Source organism: Strongylocentrotus purpuratus, unplaced genomic scaffold, assembly GCF_000002235.5.
Source record: "Strongylocentrotus purpuratus isolate Spur 01 unplaced genomic scaffold, Spur_5.0 spur5_scaffold_14, whole genome shotgun sequence".
Lineage (NCBI taxonomy): Eukaryota > Metazoa > Echinodermata > Echinoidea > Camarodonta > Strongylocentrotidae > Strongylocentrotus > Strongylocentrotus purpuratus.
Window position 1 is genome coordinate 3,875,097 of NW_022145599.1, and position 10,167 is coordinate 3,885,263.

The window sequence follows — 10,167 nt, forward strand, 5'->3', positions numbered from 1 at the left end:
AAAAGCCCTCCACTTTTAGCATGGACTGATTTTCACCAAGTGAGCGAGCTTTGAATAGACGACATGCCATGGTCCTAAAAAATTGCAAAATAATAATAATAATAATAAATATAAATTAAGACGGGAGTTGCTGCTACCTAGTTGTTTGGCGTTCAACAATAAGGGATAGAGCAACGTCGACCTGGCGCTGCTCAGTGCCTGCCGGGCTCACGATCAATTGGGCAAAAGATTTTCCATTTTCGGTTTAATAAAATTTGGAGTGGACTTTAAAAGATTATTAATAGTATACAAATATACACTGTCTTGAGAAGTTCTGGTTAAAACTATGTGTAAGGGGTGACTCCAATAGTGCTATTTGCTGAGGGGCACAGCCTCAAAGCAAATGGTGATGATGATGATAGAAATGAACTTCTTAAATTAAGATTTGAAGAAGAAAAAAAGGAAAAAAAATCTAAACCCTGTATTCCTGCAGGTGTTGTGTGGTTATCAACTTGATCATCCTCTCGTGGAAGATGCACTCTCCCTGGTATGGGTGCTGTTTCCAACAAGTCCGTGGCAGGTCATTGCCACTGATTTGTTCCACTTGGATGGTAAGGAGTAGGCCTACTTACTAATTGCAGATGTATATTCCAAGTACCCAATTGTCAAAAAAATCCAAGGACGAGCAACAAGTGCCTGTGCCATTGACATACTGAAGGAAGTATTCTCCGAACACGGCACACCAGAGAAAGTTTTGAGTGACAATTAAATGGTCCTCAATACAGTAGCTCTCAGTTCAAATTCTTTGCTGACGGGTAGAGTTTTACTCATGTAACCTCAAGCCCGAGATACCCGCAGTCAAATGGATATATTGAACGTCAGGTACAAACCATGAAGATGACGATGACGAAAGCGAAGCGAGCCAGACAAGACGTCGACAAGGCTTTGCAGTACGTGAGCTAGGGCAACACCCATCGACTCTCAATATCTACCGTCACCAGCAGAACTACTACTGGGTAGAAAGATCCAGACGAATCTTCCAGTAAGGATCCATAACCGTGATCCTAATAGGGAAGCAGTGAAAGAACGCCTTCAAGAAAGATAAGATCAGCAGAAGTTCTACTACTACAGGAACACGCGTCCCCTCCCACCATTTCACCAAGGACAGCGGGTTCGCATAAAAAACCAGGAAAATGGACACTGGGACAAAGGAACAGTCCTAAAGAAGAGACCTGAACCAAAGTCCTATGAGGTGCAAACACCAAGTGGCCAAACTCTATGACGCACCCGTAGACACATTCGGAAAACAGGAGAAAAACCTGAAATCCATCATGACATAGAACAAGTCATTTAACAGAATGATCAAGACAACATGCCAACAGATGGAAGCACACACAGATCACAAAACAGCGCTAAACAAACTCAGAACACATATGTCACTAGATCAGGTCGACATGTTCGCAGACCTGTACATTTTGATCCTTAAACATCGTTATTTTGTCATTATAGACACTATGATAGAGTTAGAAATTGTTTAATGAATTTAAAGTTGTTGATGTTGAACAAGTTCAAAAATATTGTTATATTTTAAAATGCATGTACATATATAGCTTCAGATGAACGAAAAACAGGGAATTAATAATCGTTCAAATATAAAAGTTTTAAATCCCTTAATGGAATCTTGAAACGCTTTGAAAAAAAGGAGAAAATACCATACAAAATGAATACACCCTAAAAGATACCTAAAGAGGTATTACTGATATGAAAATAGTGATCGAGAAAGTTATTGAGCTCTAATTGCTCCAAAGACATTTTCAAACAATTCTTCAAAAGTGAGATTTATGATTCACATTCGAAATCAGACTTTTGTAAATATAAACGGAATAAGAAACAGAATAAGTCTGTAAATTACCATTCATTTGTTTGTTAAAAGAAGGGGGATGTAATGAGATGAGTTATATGCTATAACTACATTCATATGCGCGCATGCATATCTCTTGTGTAAAAGAAACGCGGTTGAAATAGGTTGCACAATAAAGGACACGCCAAGGTCATGAACATTATATCTATTGTCTCCAGTTTTATCTTTATTTGACTTCTTTGTGTAGGAACACAAAACAGCAGATGTGAGGAAGAGAAATAATGTCTGCATCTGAGCTTTGATAGGAAGATCGTAGAACAATTCAAAATCACTCTAGATCTAGGCCTATATATGCGCGTCTATGCAGTAGCAAGGATCCTGGTAATGGTATGCCGTAACCAATCAGGAGGAGAAGCGTCAGGCAGCATTTATTTTCTATTCTACGGCTCTTCTTCTTCTTCTTCTTCTGATTAAGTCTGCCTCCTTCAATTGACTGAAGATTCTTGCAAACTATGTGCGTTTGTGTGTGAACCGCAATTTACGTCCATTCGAGTGCTATTTACATTATAATACAGGTTATTTACAAATATTTACAAGCTCATGTATAAGATGGAGGAAGACTAGCCACTTGCTGTCACCAACCGTCTGCAGTCGACTACGGAAGGCTCCAACAGATGGCGCTACACAAATTTCTGAGGGCAGGGAATTCCAACTCCTTACTATCCTCGGAAAGAATGAATGCCGATGCGATTCAGTTCTTGAGTTTGGCATCTGATAGGAATGTGGTGGGGTGGCTCTCGTCAACTGGGTGACTTGTATGATATAGTCCTGAGCCGGAAGAAGAGCGAGATCGTTGTGTATATTATACATCATAGTTAGTCTGTCATTTTCTCTGCGCTATTGTAGACTGGTCCAATCAAGTTCTTTCAGCATACTGCTGACACTTGATGTATTATGTATAAACGATTCAGAGTGAATCTTGCAGCTCTTCTTTGCACCATTTCAACTTTTTAAATGAGGTTTGGGTAAGCTGGGTCCCAGACAGAGGAAGCATACTCTACGATCGGTCAAACCAACAGTTTGTATGCAGTGGGTTTGAGGTCAGAAGATTTAATGCGTAGATTGCGTCTTAGAAAGGCGAGGACGTTATTGGCTTTGTTGACAGTATATTGATATGTTTGGTCCACTTGAGATTAGAAGTGATGGTAACACCCAAGTACTTCGCAGAGTCAACGGTTTCAAGGGGGGGGGGGGTGTTCTTCAGATGATACACATGTGTGTTGTGCCTTGCTTCTTTTCCTGGAGACTGTGAGTACCTTGCATTTGTCCGTGTTCAAAACGATCATCCATTTTTCAGCCCGGTCTCTAATCCTGTTGAGGTCTTGTTGAAGATTGTGTGCATAATGTTGGTTGTCGATGGTCATGTAGGAAATAGCATCATCGGCAAATAGGCGAACTTTGGATGCTAGACCATTTGGCAAGTCATTTATGTAGAATAGAAAGAGACAAGGTCCAAGAACCGACCCTTGAGGCACTCCAGATTCCACTGCTATTGATGATGAGTTCTTGCCATCCAAAAGGACTCTTTGACTTCTTCCATGGAGAAAGCTTTGGATCCATCCAAGATTCTTCCCTCTGACACCATAGAACTGCAATTTGTGCAAGAGCCGTTGATGCCCAACCTTGTTGAATGCTTTCGAAAAATCCATGATTATGGCATCCGTTTGACGTCCTTCGTCCAAGTTCTTGTGCAGATCACTTGTGAATCCTAATAACTGTTGTTCATATGACATGTTCTTGCAAAAGCCATATTGAAGGGGGAAGATGATGCTATTTCTGTCCCCATGCTTTTGCTGGCTAGAACATGTTCCATTAGTTTGCAGCAAATGCATGTTAGTGAGATGGGACGATAGTTTATTGGAGTTGATCTATTACGTTTCTTGTAGATTGGTATATCATTCGCCTCACGCCAGTCCTCTGGTATTACACTCGTTTCATAGGACAAGCGGAATATATCACAAAGAATAGGAGCCAGAGTTGTTGCCAATTGCTTCAAGACTTGTTTAGTTATACCGTCCGGTCCAGTAGCTTTGTGTATCTACAGGCCAAAGAGCAAATTTTCTACACCCTTTGGTGTGAGCACAATATCCTCTCTTCCTTGAAATGATGAGGTCGCGGTAGTTGTCTGGGATGGGTGTTTCCTTGGTGAATGCACTTTGGAACCGTTGGTTCAGTGCTTCAGCTATTGCTATCGTATCAGTGACTGTAGTACCATTAGTTTTCAGTTCTGCTATTCCTGTGTTGTCAGACCTGTTATGTTTGATGAACCTCCAAAATCTCTTCATAATGTCATGTTTTGTGTTATCTTCATCGGTAGAAAAAAGGGATTCCACATAATTCCAATACACCCTCCTTTAGCTCTTGTTGTAGTGTTTTCTTGATTGTTCTTACTTCTTCCTCCAAAAGATAGGGGATGAGTCCATGATTTCTTGATTGTAGGTCTCGACATTTTTTGTTCAACCTGTCTATCCTTTGGATGATCCTTCTTTTCTTGTTCGTAATCCATGGTCATCCTTCTTAGATGTCAGTTTTTGTGGTACAATCCCTTCTCTATTCCACTCTTAAAGATAATCCATGCTTCATTCACGAAGCATAAGTCAAGCTTGTCTGCAATTTCCTCTCCGACACCTTCCATAAAGTCAGCAAACTTTTTCCAGTCAGCTTTGCTGTAGATGTTGATTCTCGCTTGCTAATTCTGCCGAGTCGGACATCTAGCAATTGTGAGCAGCGGGCAGTCATGATCTGAAATGCCGGGTTTAACTGATACATCAGTGATCAACGTTGGGTTACTAACTAGGAACAGACCGAGTACATTTTATCCTCTTGTTGTCTCTGTGACTACTTGTGTTAGACCATGATCATCCACTATTGAATCAAAGGCATGATGAAGTGCAGAGTAGTGGCATGCCTTCACTTGTCGGGTATTCCAATTCCATCCAGGCAGATTGAAATCACCACCTATCACTGCTGTGTGATCATGATTTAATCTACTCAAAGATTGCTGGAGTTCTGTGAGGCTTTCTTCGTCATTTTCATGGGGCCTATAGTAAGCAGCTACATGAAGTGTCTTAGACCACGCCATGTTCAATTTACACCAAATAATTTCACAGTTAGTTTCAAGTTCTATCTCTCTTGTTGCAAGAAGTTCCTTCTTATAGATATGAACACCCCACTATGGGGGTCATTTGGTCGATCCCTCCTCTCAATGTGATCAGTTGGGAAGACCTCGATGATGTTGATTGCATGACGATAACCAAGATTCTGTTCCAATGACGACGTCCTGATCATGGATTTACATCCGAAGATGAAAAGATTGCTTTTTGGCCCTTGACAACCCACATTAAGAATATGGAAACTTATCTTCTTAGGTTTTACAACTTGTCTTCTTGGTGAGGACGTATGAATTGGTGAACCTATCACTCTCTGTGAAGGAGGGGTCATTTCCCAGAAGGAAAAACCAGTTACCACCAGTTGAAATTTCCAACTGGTTCCAGTTAACTTCAACTGGAAACAGTTAGATTCAACTGGAACCAGTTAAATTCAACCGGTTCCAGTTGATTCTAACTGGTCCATGATGCGCATCAAGCGGATATTTGGTGCGACTGCATTTCATTTAACTGGAACCAGTCCTTAATGACCAGTTACACCAGTTGATAACTGATCTGTTTGCAAACTTCCAGTTGCACCAGTTAATAACTGGTCTGTGAATGGCATATTTCCAGTTGCGCCTGTGATATCTGGCCGTCTGTTGGCATATTTCCAGTTGCACCAGTTGATAACTGGTCTGTGGGCATATTTCCAGTTGCAACAGTTGATAACTGGTCCGTGGGCATATTTCCAGTTGGCCAGTTGATAACTGGTCTGTGAATTCCAACTGGACCAGTTAGAATTTGACCAGTTGAATTCCTACTGGACCAGTTAGAATTTGAGCAGTTGAATTTCAACTGGACCAGTTAGAATTTGACCAGTTAAATTTGACCAGTTTAATTCCAACTGGACCAGTAAGAATTCAACTGGTCAAATTCTAACTGATCCGTTGGCCAATTTCCAGTTGACACCAGCTAATTTGCATAATATGATCATAATATCTCTCTTGAGATGGACGTGTTTTTCGCGAGCTCCTGAAAAATGCACTTTTCTGCAGCCAAATAATGGACTCAAGGAAACTTTTTATACCAAACTGACGACGAAAGGACAGTGGTGAGATTTGTGTAATTCATTTTTCACAAATTTGTAGACTTTTAAAGATTTTGGCCATTTTATACTGTTATTTTGGTCAATTTTTTAAATATTTATTTTCTTGATTTTTGAACATTAAGCGCAATATAAACACTTTACGCAGAATTCATCTTGGATACAGCGCAAGTGAGCGCAAAGATACAACGCAAGTGTGCGCTAGTGAGTTATCTCCAAAGACGTTTAAATATAATTACTAGACGGAAAGCAGCACGCGCGGAAACCATGCAGATGAATGGGATTAGGCTCCGCCTCTTTTGGATCATTTGAAGACAAAATAAGCCACCGAGGCGGCTCTTTGATTGGATATGAGCCTCATGAATATGTATTTTATCGATAGTATCGTTTAAGAAACCGGATAATATATTTGACCTCATTGCGTCACTTTAATTATGCAGATTTATGCACGACGCAGGCTACTCGCACAAACTGAGAAGATTTAGTTCATTGAGAATGGGTGAGTAATTGATTGAAATATGAGTAGATTAAGTGAATTTAGTCATCAATTTTGAAAAAGCTGCAATAGTCTTTGTGATCTATGGTAATTTCGTTACATTGTGAGACCGTTCTCAACAGATTTTTGGGGAAAAGACTAGGAAATTATTGCTCTTGAAATTGAACTTTGATTTTCATCGTCATGAAATAGTTTGACTGCGGTTTGCCGTCATTTCACCCTAGTACTCCAGTTAGGGGCCCGGCCGTTCCGGCAGGCCCACCCCGGGGAATTTCGGTGCTCATCTGCATCAAGATAAAACTTTCTAATCAAGTTTTATTTCAGATTTGATCGTCATCATGAATCTAATTCATCAATCATCGATTTAATTTAAATCGAGATTTAACGTTACACCTTACAATAATCTCTGAAGCATGATCTTTTTTGATAATCCAAGTGGATTAATTCTTGTTAAAATCTTTAGTAGATGTTGACTCTGATGGCTTTACTTATCAGTGCCATCCGTTCGCTCAGTTGCATCCGTGTCAAATTTATTAAGACCAAAATTATCTGTGACCATTGATAATCAAACCACTCCAAATCCTATTTCATTTAGATGTAAACCTGGAACTTATTAATACAAAGTATTAAAAAAACATCAACACTAGGATTTGTTTATTTAATAATTAGATTTTGTGTGGGTCCAGCATGCTTGTCAAGTTATCATTTAGAGTCTAAACCTTGACCTTACTACTAGATCTAGATCTAGACCCCTATCAGTGGCGTACGCAGGATTTTTTCAAGGGGGAGGGGGGGGGGGTTAACATTTTGAAATCGGACCAAAAATTTCGCAACGACTCAGCCAGCCACTGAATAAGCATGGGGGGGGGGGTTTAGGTCATCCATTTGGATTTTTTTTTGTATTAAAAAAAAAAAAAAAAAAAAAAAAAAAAACACTAAAAAAAGGGGAGGGGGGGGGGGTTCCAGAAAAACATACAGGGCTTGAATTAATCCAAGGCCACCAAGGCCATGGCCGTGGATGCCCCTTTGATTGGCCTCAATGCCCCTCTCACTGGCCTTGGACTCTTTGGTGATTTTATGTGCCCTTTCCAATTCTTCCTATTTGTTCTGTAATATAGGAATGTGCCCTACAGAAAAGTGGCCTTGCCATAAAAATATTGAAATTTAAGGCCTGAACATACACATAAAAAAACTGAAGGTAGGGGGTTTACCCCAACCCTCCCCCCCCCCCCCCCCCCCTGCGTACGCTTCTGACTCCTGTTATTACTTTTAATATAATTATTAGAGATTTTTTTCTTCTCTGAATTGTGCAGTTCATGTTGATAAATCTATTTGTTTGTGTAAGAGAAGACCCCTTGTCCACAATTATGTTTACTTATGAAGTCCACTTCTTCTTGTCTTAATAAACCAATTCTACTTAAGACTACTTTATATCTAGGCCATATAAAGCACTTTTTGAGGCACAAGTTAAATCTTCCATTCGATTTTACTTTGTACTGTGGTCCATTAAATTGGAATGTTGATTTCCACACTATATTAAAATTTAGGCCAACCATGACATGAAAAAAAGCTTTTATGCTAGATCTATTTTTATTTTGTTAAGGAGAAAGGGACGCCTTGATTGTCGTATTGATTTTGTTTTCTTTTTGTTCCAACAGATGGAAACTGATGAAGAGCTGGAAGGAGTTAACTGATGAGTAGACATTACAACATTTCTTATATTTTCAAGATGAAGCTGAAAGTCCCATGCAGGTAAAATTTTCAGGATATTTAGCACACAAATATTAAACGACCACCTATTAATTCACTAAAAAGGAAATGGAACTAAGTGTATGTTTCAAGTGTGTATAGTGGAGGGAATATTTTATTCTAGTTCTTCCCTTTCTTTGTTTACAAAGGGATTTGTCCTTATTTACAGGAGGTCCTGTGTGTAGAAGAACGATGTCTAATGCACATTCAAAGCACTACATAATAATGATAATGATCATACATGAAGGGTATACACAGGACCCCTCATTACTTTTTTTTTGTAAGTGGTCCTTTCACTTCTTGAGCAATGAAGATGAAGAAGAACACAACATAACGAAAGTCTGTTTATACGATGAATTATGGTTGATATTATTATCACTTTTTAATTGAAGTACCTACATTGCTTTCTCTTATGTAGGATGATGCTTCTCTACAGTGGATGATGAAAGCATGCTGATTACAAACCCAGGAGAGGAATAAAGAACAGATATTGACAGAATCATATCTAGAGATGTGGGCCTATTGCACTTCATACAAGCAAGTGTGCTAATATACCATGTAGGTACCCCCAATAAACTATTGTAGAACACATTTATCATGCAGAAAGTTATAGATCTGACAATTATATTTTTCATTGTCCATTGACTTGTAAAAGAATACTTGACTGAATATCACAATTGTGATTTAGATTAAAACTAAAATGTCAATATACATGAAATATAAGTCTACATAACGAATGTTTCAATAGCATTATTTCCTGTACATTCTCTGTTCCAAGTTGTTTGGTCATTTTATGTAAACCGAGTATTATTCATTTATGACCACGAGTTTACATTACAAGTACATTGTACATGTACCAGTATTACTTATTTCATACTTGTCTGATCCAAGCTCCATCAGGCCTATTGTCTTAATGGGATCATCAGAAATAATCTAACATGTGGTCAGTAACTAGTCTTGTAGGAAAAAAAGTTTAGTTTTTCCCACTAGAACCCCAAGTGAATATTAGTCCTTCCTCTTTTTGTCAGAGCAGGTATCAGGGTGTATGTTATTAGTTGTTGTTTATTTTCTTATACACTGTATCTTATTTCATTTTTCCATTCAACAGACTTGGGTCATCATCACAGCCCTTTCTTCTGAAAACTAGCCTACAACTTCATCGATGAATGCAGAAGACATCTACATGGGACTACGTCTTAAAGATGCCCCCTCATATAATGAAAGAGGACAGTAGAAATGGGTTTAATCTTGAATATTTACATACTATTTATTTATTATTTGTATTATATGTTTGTAGAATACCACATTTAAAAAATAATGAATTTATCATCTTGTCAACTTTCAAATAATTAAAGATAACTAATCATCAATGAATAAACATTAATGACATTTTAACAATGTCAACTACCATCTTATAGGATGAAACTGAGTGTTGGGCAGAAAGAAATTTCCTTGAAATTTGAGAGATAAAGATCTATCAGTCTATATCAAAGATTGAATCAATCAATGATATATTAATTATAATTATACATGTTGAAATTCATTTACCTCAGTCTATGGACTTCTGTAGTTGAAGTTTTGTAGATTATTACATTATTGCTGCTTCAAGTATTGTATGTAAGAAGGTTTAAAAGACAACCCTCTAAATGCACTAAATATGGAAACTGCTAATCATCATTGCCTGTTGTATCCAAACTGCTAATTTTAATAGAATCATGTTTTGATACTTCCTAGCTTAAGAAAACAGGGGGGGGGGGGCTTGTTATCCTCTTCCTGTTGCTGTTTCTAAATGGACCATGTAACAGGTTGCAGAAGTGTAAACAATATT

At 38.5% G+C, this 10,167-nt stretch overlaps 1 long non-coding RNA gene across 2 annotated transcripts; it reads left to right on the top strand.

The window, feature by feature from the left end:
- The first annotated feature begins 6,146 nt into the window (after positions 1–6,146).
- On the top strand, positions 6,147–9,547 carry LOC115923435. Of its 2 annotated transcripts, XR_004063882.1 has the most exons (4): positions 6,147–6,593; positions 8,249–8,342; positions 8,758–8,897; positions 9,448–9,547. It is a non-coding gene; the product is annotated as an uncharacterized LOC115923435 (long non-coding RNA). The 2 variants fall into 2 exon arrangements; XR_004063881.1 differs by lacking the exon at positions 9,448–9,547 and having other exon boundaries at positions 8,758–9,003.
- The last annotated feature ends 620 nt before the right edge of the window (positions 9,548–10,167 follow it).